The sequence below is a fragment of the Erinaceus europaeus genome, chromosome X (genome assembly GCF_950295315.1).
Source record: "Erinaceus europaeus chromosome X, mEriEur2.1, whole genome shotgun sequence".
Taxonomy (NCBI): domain Eukaryota; kingdom Metazoa; phylum Chordata; class Mammalia; order Eulipotyphla; family Erinaceidae; genus Erinaceus; species Erinaceus europaeus.
The window spans coordinates 42,020,775-42,028,900 of record NC_080185.1 but is presented as its reverse complement, the minus strand read 5'-3'; positions in this window follow the sequence as shown (position 1 = coordinate 42,028,900).

Here is an 8,126-nt window from a genome sequence, read left to right as displayed (position 1 = left end):
AGCCCGGCTCCCACTACATAGAAGGTTTGGTCCTGTGGTTTCTCTATCTTAAAAAAAAATGGATGTGTGTGTGTCCCACAGAACTTTGTAGTAGGTACTGTGTAGAACTATAATCTTCTGTAAACCATTATGAAATCACTAATACAAAATAGGATTAAAAGGTCCCATGGGTGAGTCGGGTGGTAGGTTAAGCGCAGGTTGGGCAAAGTGCAAGGACCAGCATAAGGATTCCGCTTCAAGCCCCTCGGCTCCCCACCTGCAGGGAAGTCCCTTCACAGGCGGTGAAGCAGGTCTGGCGGGTGTCTTATTTTTCTCTCCCCGTCTTCCCCTCCTCTCTCCATTCCTCTCTCCATTCCTCTCCTATCTAACAATGACAGTGTCAACAATAACAATAATAACTACAACAACAAAAACAGGGGCATCAAAAGGGGATAAATAAAAATATATTTTTTTAAAAAGCCCCATGGTAGCACAGCGGGTTAAGCACACATGGCATGAAGTGCAAGGACCAGTGTAAAGATCCCAGTTCGAGCTCCAGGCTCAGCACCTGAAGGGGGTTCACTTCACAGGCGGTGAAGCAGGTCTGCGGGTGTCCTTCTCTCTGTGTCTGTCTTCCCCTCCTTTCTTGACTTCTCTCTGTCCTACCCAATAACAACAAAACCCGGGAAAAACGGCCTATGAGCAATGGATTTGTAGAGCAAGCACCAAGCCCCAGTGATAACCCTGGAGTCATACACACAAAAAAAGTCCCATAGAATTAGGGGCCTGGGGGTGAGTCCAGGGGTCCTGGGGCTGGGGTCCTGCAGGTTGAGTCTGGAGGCCCTGGCTACTCTTCTGCAATAAAAAACGATATTGTGTCCTTTGGACAAAATGGATGGAGCTGGAGGTGATTATGCTTAGCAAAAACATGTAAATCAATGAAAGACAACTACTACTAGGTGGTTTCACTCGTATTTGGAATCTAGACATCTGATGCACATGAACTTGAAAACACACACACACACACAAGCAAGCAGACTGTTGCTAATCACAATTTAAAAAAAAAATGAAGAAAAAAAGTGGTCTGGGAGGTGGCGCAGTGGATAAGGCATTGGGCTCTCAAGCATGAGGTCCTAAATTCAATCCCCGGCAGCACATGTACCAGAGTGATGTCTTGTTCTTTCTCTCTCTCCTATCATTTCTCATGAATCAATAAGTAAAATAAAAAAAAACATTTAAAAAATGAAGAAAAACATAGTCCCGTTAAAGCTGGGCCATTGGATGAGGTGACTTTGACCCATTGTCCCTGTTAACTCTTTAGTGACATTTCACATCATATGGCACATCTTGTGTTGTGTTGTAAGGGTGTGCTAGAATGAGAAGGAAAGAAGACCATAACACTTTTCCCCAGGCACACATTGATTTATTTCCATGCCTATCTCTCCCATTGCACTGAGCTCTTCGCTTCTGACTCTGTATTTATGAAAGTGACAAATCTTGAACCATCAAAATCAAATGATGCTATTCTAGGAAGTAATCTTAGAGATGATAAAATCAAGTCATCATGGGGCTGGGATAGAGTACACACATTACAGACACAAGGACCTAGGTTCAAAGCCCCTGTTCCCATCTGTAGGGTGAGGGGCTTCATGAGGACTTTGTTATAGAAAAAAAAAAAAATGGCCATCACGAATACTGGAATCATGCAGAAACTAAGCCCAAGTGATAACCCTGGGGGCAAAATAATATTGTATTAGTGCAGAAGTTTAGGCCAGCAAGGTAAAATGGCTTGCTTAAGTCTGAGACTGTTCATGGCAGAATTAAGGTGACAGCACAACTCATTAAGTGCTCCCTGCTTGCTATATCAGGGCCTTCTTTTCTTTTCTATTTTTTTTAAATTTATTTATTTTCCCTTTTGTTGCCCTTTTTTTTTATTGTTGTTGTGGTTATTATTGTTGTTACTGGTGTTGTCGTTGCTAGATAGGACAGAAACGGAGAGAGGAGGGGAAGATACAGAGGGGGTGAGAAAGATAAGACACCTGCAGACCTGCTTCATTCATCACCTGTGAAGCGACTCCCTTGCAGGTGGGGAGACGGGGGCTTGAACCAGGATCCTTAAGCCTGTCCTTGTGTTTGGTGCCACATGCACTGTTGGTATGCATGAGACCCCTTCTGTTTCATTTGGTTTAAATCCCCCCCTGCTTAACACTATTCTATTTACATAATCACTGTTAACAAGTTCCACCCTCCCTCCAGGGCATTGTGGTTCAGTGATAGGATTCTCTCCTGCTCTGCCCCTTCTTTGTCACACTCTGATTTTCACCAGTCACTTTTCTCTCCACCCTCTCTATGTCACATCCTGTTTCCACCCTACTTGGCAAGTATATATAAAGACAGCATTGTGAGTTTTAGAGTACTTTACCTTTAGTTTAGCTCAGCTCGTCTTAGATTGTGCTGAGTCCTGCATGAATAAAGAGATACTGCCTACAGCTCAACCATGAGTCCCTGGTCGTCTGTTACCTGCCCGTGAAGCCAGCCCGGAGAAAACAACATAACCCGTCGAAAACGACAATGCACTTAATCCGCCTCGCTACCACCTGACTCCCGAAAAATTTTTTTAAAGGAAGGGATAGACAAAAAAAGAGCCTACAGCACCAAAGCTTCCTTAGTGGTGGGGGCTGGGCTGGAACCCAAGTCGAGCACATAGCAAAGCAGCGCACTATCAATGTGAGCTAGCTCACCTGCCCACTTTTATTTCTTTGCAGTCTGTCTCCGTCCCCCTCTCTGTCCAGAATGTCACCTTTATGAGAAGGTCCTTGTGTCATGCTTTGAACATCTGGGCCCGGTACCTTTTGGTAACTCATTTACATTTTTAATCCTTTATTTATTATTGGATAAAGACAGAGAAATTGAGAGAGGGAAGGGAGAGACAGAAACAACTGCGGTCCTTCTTCATCTCTTGTGATGTTTTCCTCCTGCAGGTGGGGACCAGGGGCGTGAACCCGGGTTCTTGTGCACTATGGTGTGTACGCTTAACCAGGTGTGACATCGCCTGGCCCCCACTTTTAATAACTCAAGACATTTGTTGTTGTTAAGCCAGATGTTGTTGTGCGCGGGCCGCGGAGATGAGAGAGAGGGGGTCCGGAGCGAAGAGGGAACACAAATCTTTATTTGCGCTGGCACCTCAGAGTTGGGTGCTAGAGAAGCAGGTTGGGCCCCGTGGAGGTAGAGAAAATGGCCGCCTCACGCAGTAACCTTTCCTGCGTCTGAACACCGGAGTGAAGCACTGGCAAGAGAGCGGTGCGAAAACGAAGGGTTTTTATAGGAGCAGCTTTCACAAGAATGTGAAGGGGGAGGAGTAACCATAGCACTCCAGGATAGGATGATAACTCTCGTGAGAATGGGAGGGGGGAGGAGTAACCAAAGCACTCCAAATATCGCGGGGATATAGACAATGTCCTGAGGGCACAACATGGCCGGAACAGGCACTCCGAGAATGTTTCAACTCTCATGGGAACTAGTAGCCTGAGGGAAAAACATGGCAGATGTGAATGCATCTGCACAATTTCCCAGCAATTTGTTGAGTTGAATGAATAAATGAAGGCTCTTTCCATTGTTCCAACTTTTTGAAGTTAACTTTTATTTATTTATTCATGAGAAAGATAGGAGAGAAAGAACCAGACATCACTCTGGTTTATGTGCTGCCGGGGACCGAACCCAGGACCTTATGGTTGAGAATCCAATGCTTTATCCACTGTGCCACCTCCTGGACCACTTAAGTTAAGTTTCATGGAGCCTGCACTTTGAGCTGATCTGTTCTCTCTCTTTTAAAATATTTATTAGTTTACTTATTTCTTTAGCTTTTTTTTTTTTTTTTGCCTCCAGGGTTATCGTTGGGGCTTAGTGCATGCACTATGAATCCACTGCTCCTGGAGGCCGTTTTTTTTTCCATTATTGTTGCTGCTTCTGCGGTTGTTGAATAGGGAGAAATGGAGAGAGGAGGGGGAGACAGAGAAGGGGAGAGAAAGATAGACACCTGCAGACCTACTTCACCGCTTTCGAAGTGACCCCCACCCCCGCAGGTGAGGAGCCGGGGACTCGAACCAGGATCCTTGTGCTGATGCTTGAGCTTCGCACTACGTGCGCTTAACCAGATGCGCTACTGCTCGGCCTCCTGTTCACTTACTTAATAATGCGAGAGAGATAAAGGAGGGAGGAGGAACCAGAGCATCACTCTGGCACATGCAATGAGACTTCTAAGATCGATGTCACAGAAGTCAAGCAAGTTTTGTTCTCCATTAGTTATTAAAGATGCGACCTGGGAAGTGGCACAGTGGATAAAGTATTGGACTCTCAAGCATGAGATCCTAAGTTTGATCCCCTGTCAGGTTCCTGGGGGGGGGTGGGCCATCCCAGCTCCCACTTCACTGTCTGGCCTGTTGGCCACGACAGAGAGCGGGGAATCTCGGGCCAGCAGCGGCAGGGGTGAGCTTGCTGAGCAGTCTTCCAGCGTACCGTGGGGGTGGACAGTACAACAAACCCTCAGGGTACCGTGGCAGTGGACAGAATGCTTTATTGTTTGTTACAAGTTTATAAAGGGGTAGCTGTGCAGGGGAAGTAGCCAAATTGGCCAATGAGACCAATATCTCCTTATAAGGAGAAAAGAGAACAAGACAATGAGAAGGTATGGATGGTGATGCAGGAATGGGAAAACAGAAATTTAAAGAAGGTGAAGCCCACCAGAGGGGGGGGGGTGAAGTGATGCAGCAAGGCTGATAGGCTGGTTGTAATTCCCTCACGTCCTCTGGCCACATTTCGCTCAACCACAATGGCTGGCTCAATTGGACCACATGCCAAGGGGAGACTGACAGATGAGCTTCTGGGGGGTCAGCCATCCATGCTCAAACACGCTTTAGACCTACAATCCCCAGCACTGCATGTGCCAGGGTGATGCTGATTCTCTCTCTCTCTCTCTCTCTCTCTCTCTCACACACACACACACACACACATTAAAAATAATGAGATGTGGGAGTCGGGCTGTAGCACAGCGGGTTAAGTGCAGGTGGTGCAAAGCACAAGGACCGGCATAAGGATCCCGGTTCGAACCCCGGCTCCCCACCTGCAGGGGAGTCGCTTCACAGGTGGTGAAGCAGGTCTGCAGGTGTCTATCTTTCTCTCCTCCTCTCCGTCTTCCCCTCCTCTCTCCATTTCTCTCTGTCCTATCCATCAACGACAACAACAATAATAACTACAACAATAAAACAAGGGCAACAAAAAGGGAATAAATAAATAAAATAAATATAAAAAAATAAAAAATAATAATGAGATGTGCCAGGCAGTGGTACACCCAATTGAACCCACACATTACCATGTGCAAGGACCCGAGTTCAAGCCCAAGGCCACCGCTACAGGGGGAAAACTTCATGATCAGTGAAGCAGTGCTGCAGGTGTCTCTCTTTTTCTCTTCCTCTGTGACTTCCCTCCCTTCTCTTCTGTTTAACAAACGAAGCAGAAAAATAAATAAATAAATAAATAAATAAATAAATGGGGGGGTGGCACACCTGATTGAGCACACGTTACAGTGCGCAAGGACCTGGGTTCAAGCCCCTGTACCCCACCAGCAGGGGGAAAGCTGCACAAGTGCTGAAGCAGGTCTGCAGCACTCTCCCTCTCTATCTCCCCCATCCCTCTCAATATTTGGGTGTCTCTATCCAATAAATAATAATAATAATGAAGGATGCTGGAAGTGGTAGATTCATAGTCCCCGCACCAAGCCCCAGCGATAACCCTGGTGGCAATTTAAAAGTAAAAGACAGAGTCTATTCCTATCGAGAGCAGCTCTTTTCATGGATGCCCCACACAATTTACAAAGAGCGACCTTTTGAGAGTGGTCTTCTCGGCAAAGGGGGTGACTTCCTCTGAAGTGGGAGCATTTCAGTCAGCAGAAGACACTGCTTAACCTCAGTGCTTCCAACTGGTGCCTTGGTTGCCTGGCCTTTGAAGAGGACTAGAGGCTTGGTCCTCTCCTCAGAAGCAGTACATCTTCTCTCTTGCTCAACAACAGCCCCATATGTAGGCCTCTTTGGTCACCACTACTGCCTCCATCGGAACTCTAGCAAAACTGTGGCAGATTCCAGTTGGACCCATTTCCCCAACTAGCTTGCACTGAAACTCCAGCCAGTTGTCTTGTGTTCTCTGATATTTGAGCAGCTGGTGGCTGCTTTTTATTTTTATTACTGCCTGCAGCATTATTGCTGGAGTTCCGTGCCTACACAGAGAGTCCACTGTTCCCGGCGGCTATTTTTCTTCTCCTTTTTTTAAAAAAAATATTTATATTTACTTATTATTGGATAGAGACAAAGAAATTGAAAGGGGGAAGATAGAGGGAAAAGGGAGAGGGAGTGGAAGGGAGGGGGAGGGAGGAGAGAGAAGGAAAGGGAGAGGGAGGGAAGAAAGGAGGAAGAGAGAGAGACCTGCAGCCCTGCCTCACCACTGTGAAGCTATCCCCCTGTATGTGGGGACTAGGGGATTGAACCTGGATCTTTGCACACTTGAATGCTTAACCAGGTGCGCCACCTCCTGTCCTCTTCTTTTTAAAAATTTTATCTTATTTTTCTTTTTTGATAAGACAGATAGAAACTGAGAAGGGTGGGGGAGATAAAGGAAAGAAAAAGAGACACCTGAAGACCTGCTTCACTACTCATAGAGCTTCCCCCTGCAGGTGGGGAGGGGGCTCGAACCCAGGTCCTCAAATATGCTTAATATGCACACCAACACCAGGCCCCCCAGCCAGTGGCATCTCACACCTGTGTTTTCCATGAGGCAACCTTAGTAAGCAGTGGAATGACTGGAGCAAGAGGCGGTTCCCGGCCCAATCCGATACCTCCACCTGTATCTCCGTGCCCCTCATACTGTGGGTGATTTTCTCACAGTTGGGAAGGGTGTGTCTGTGTGAAATCCAAAGAACTCTCAGGACACATCTAGTGAAGAATTCATGGGTGCGTTTCATAGCTTAGTGTCCATAAATAATCTTATGGGCGCACGGCCACACTCATTTCTCCAGATTATAAATGGCCATTCTCAAGCCGTGGCGACAGCTGAATTGTCTCAAGGACCATATGGTGCCCAAGCTCAAAATACCTACCCCTACCAACTGGCTCTTTGCATAAAAAAAAAAAGAGAGGGTGTTGACCCGTGGCCTGGAGCAGTGGTTCTCAGCAATGGGTAGTCTGGGGCTGATGTCTTTCAGGAGCCATTTTTAGTTGTCACAACTGGAGGTGGGGGTGCAGATAGGCAACTCACCATCTAGTGGTCTGGGCTGCTGCGGACCACCATACAGTGCACAGGACAGCCCTTCCCCCACCAAAGAATTTTATCTGGGGAGAGAGAGAGAGAGAGAGAGAGAGAGAGCTCAACGTGTTAGAGCTCCAGCTTGCAGACCTGAGGTCCCAAGTTCATTCCCCGGGACTGTTTTATGCTAGATTGGATCAGTGCTAATGTCTGCTCACTCTCTCTCGCTCTCGCTCTCTCTCTCTCCTCACTGATAAATCAATCTTTTGAAAACATTATTATCTAGGACTGGGAAAACAGTTTACTCAGTGTGCTGCTTTGTCATGTAAGCAACCCAGGTTAGAGTACCGCCCCCCCCACCACTGCATTGAAGAAAGCTTCAGTGCTGTGGTTTCTTTCACTGTCAGAAAAAAAAAAAGCCTGGGCGGGGGGAGACAGCATAAAGGTTACGCAGAGACTCTCATGCCTGAGACTCCAAAGTCCCAGGTTCAATCCCCCACACCACCATAAGCCAGAGCTGAGCAGTGCTCTAATGTCTCTCTGTGTGTGTCTCTCTCTTCATCTCTCTCAAAAATAAATAAAAATTAAAAAGTATTTATAAAAAGAAAAAAAAAGCCTAACATCTCTGCAAAGGACTGAATGACTTTCATGCCTGAGGCTTTGAACCTCAAACAGTCAACCCCCAGCAACACCATAAACCAGAAAGGGGGAGGAAAAAAGGGGGAGGGAGAGAAAGGACTATCTGGGGGCTGGTGAGTGAGCTAGCTGGGAGGGTGCCTGCTTGCTTTGCCAAGAACCCAGCATAGGTTTGAGTCCCCAGTACACCAGACTGGAGCACTTAAGACACTTGGAGAAAC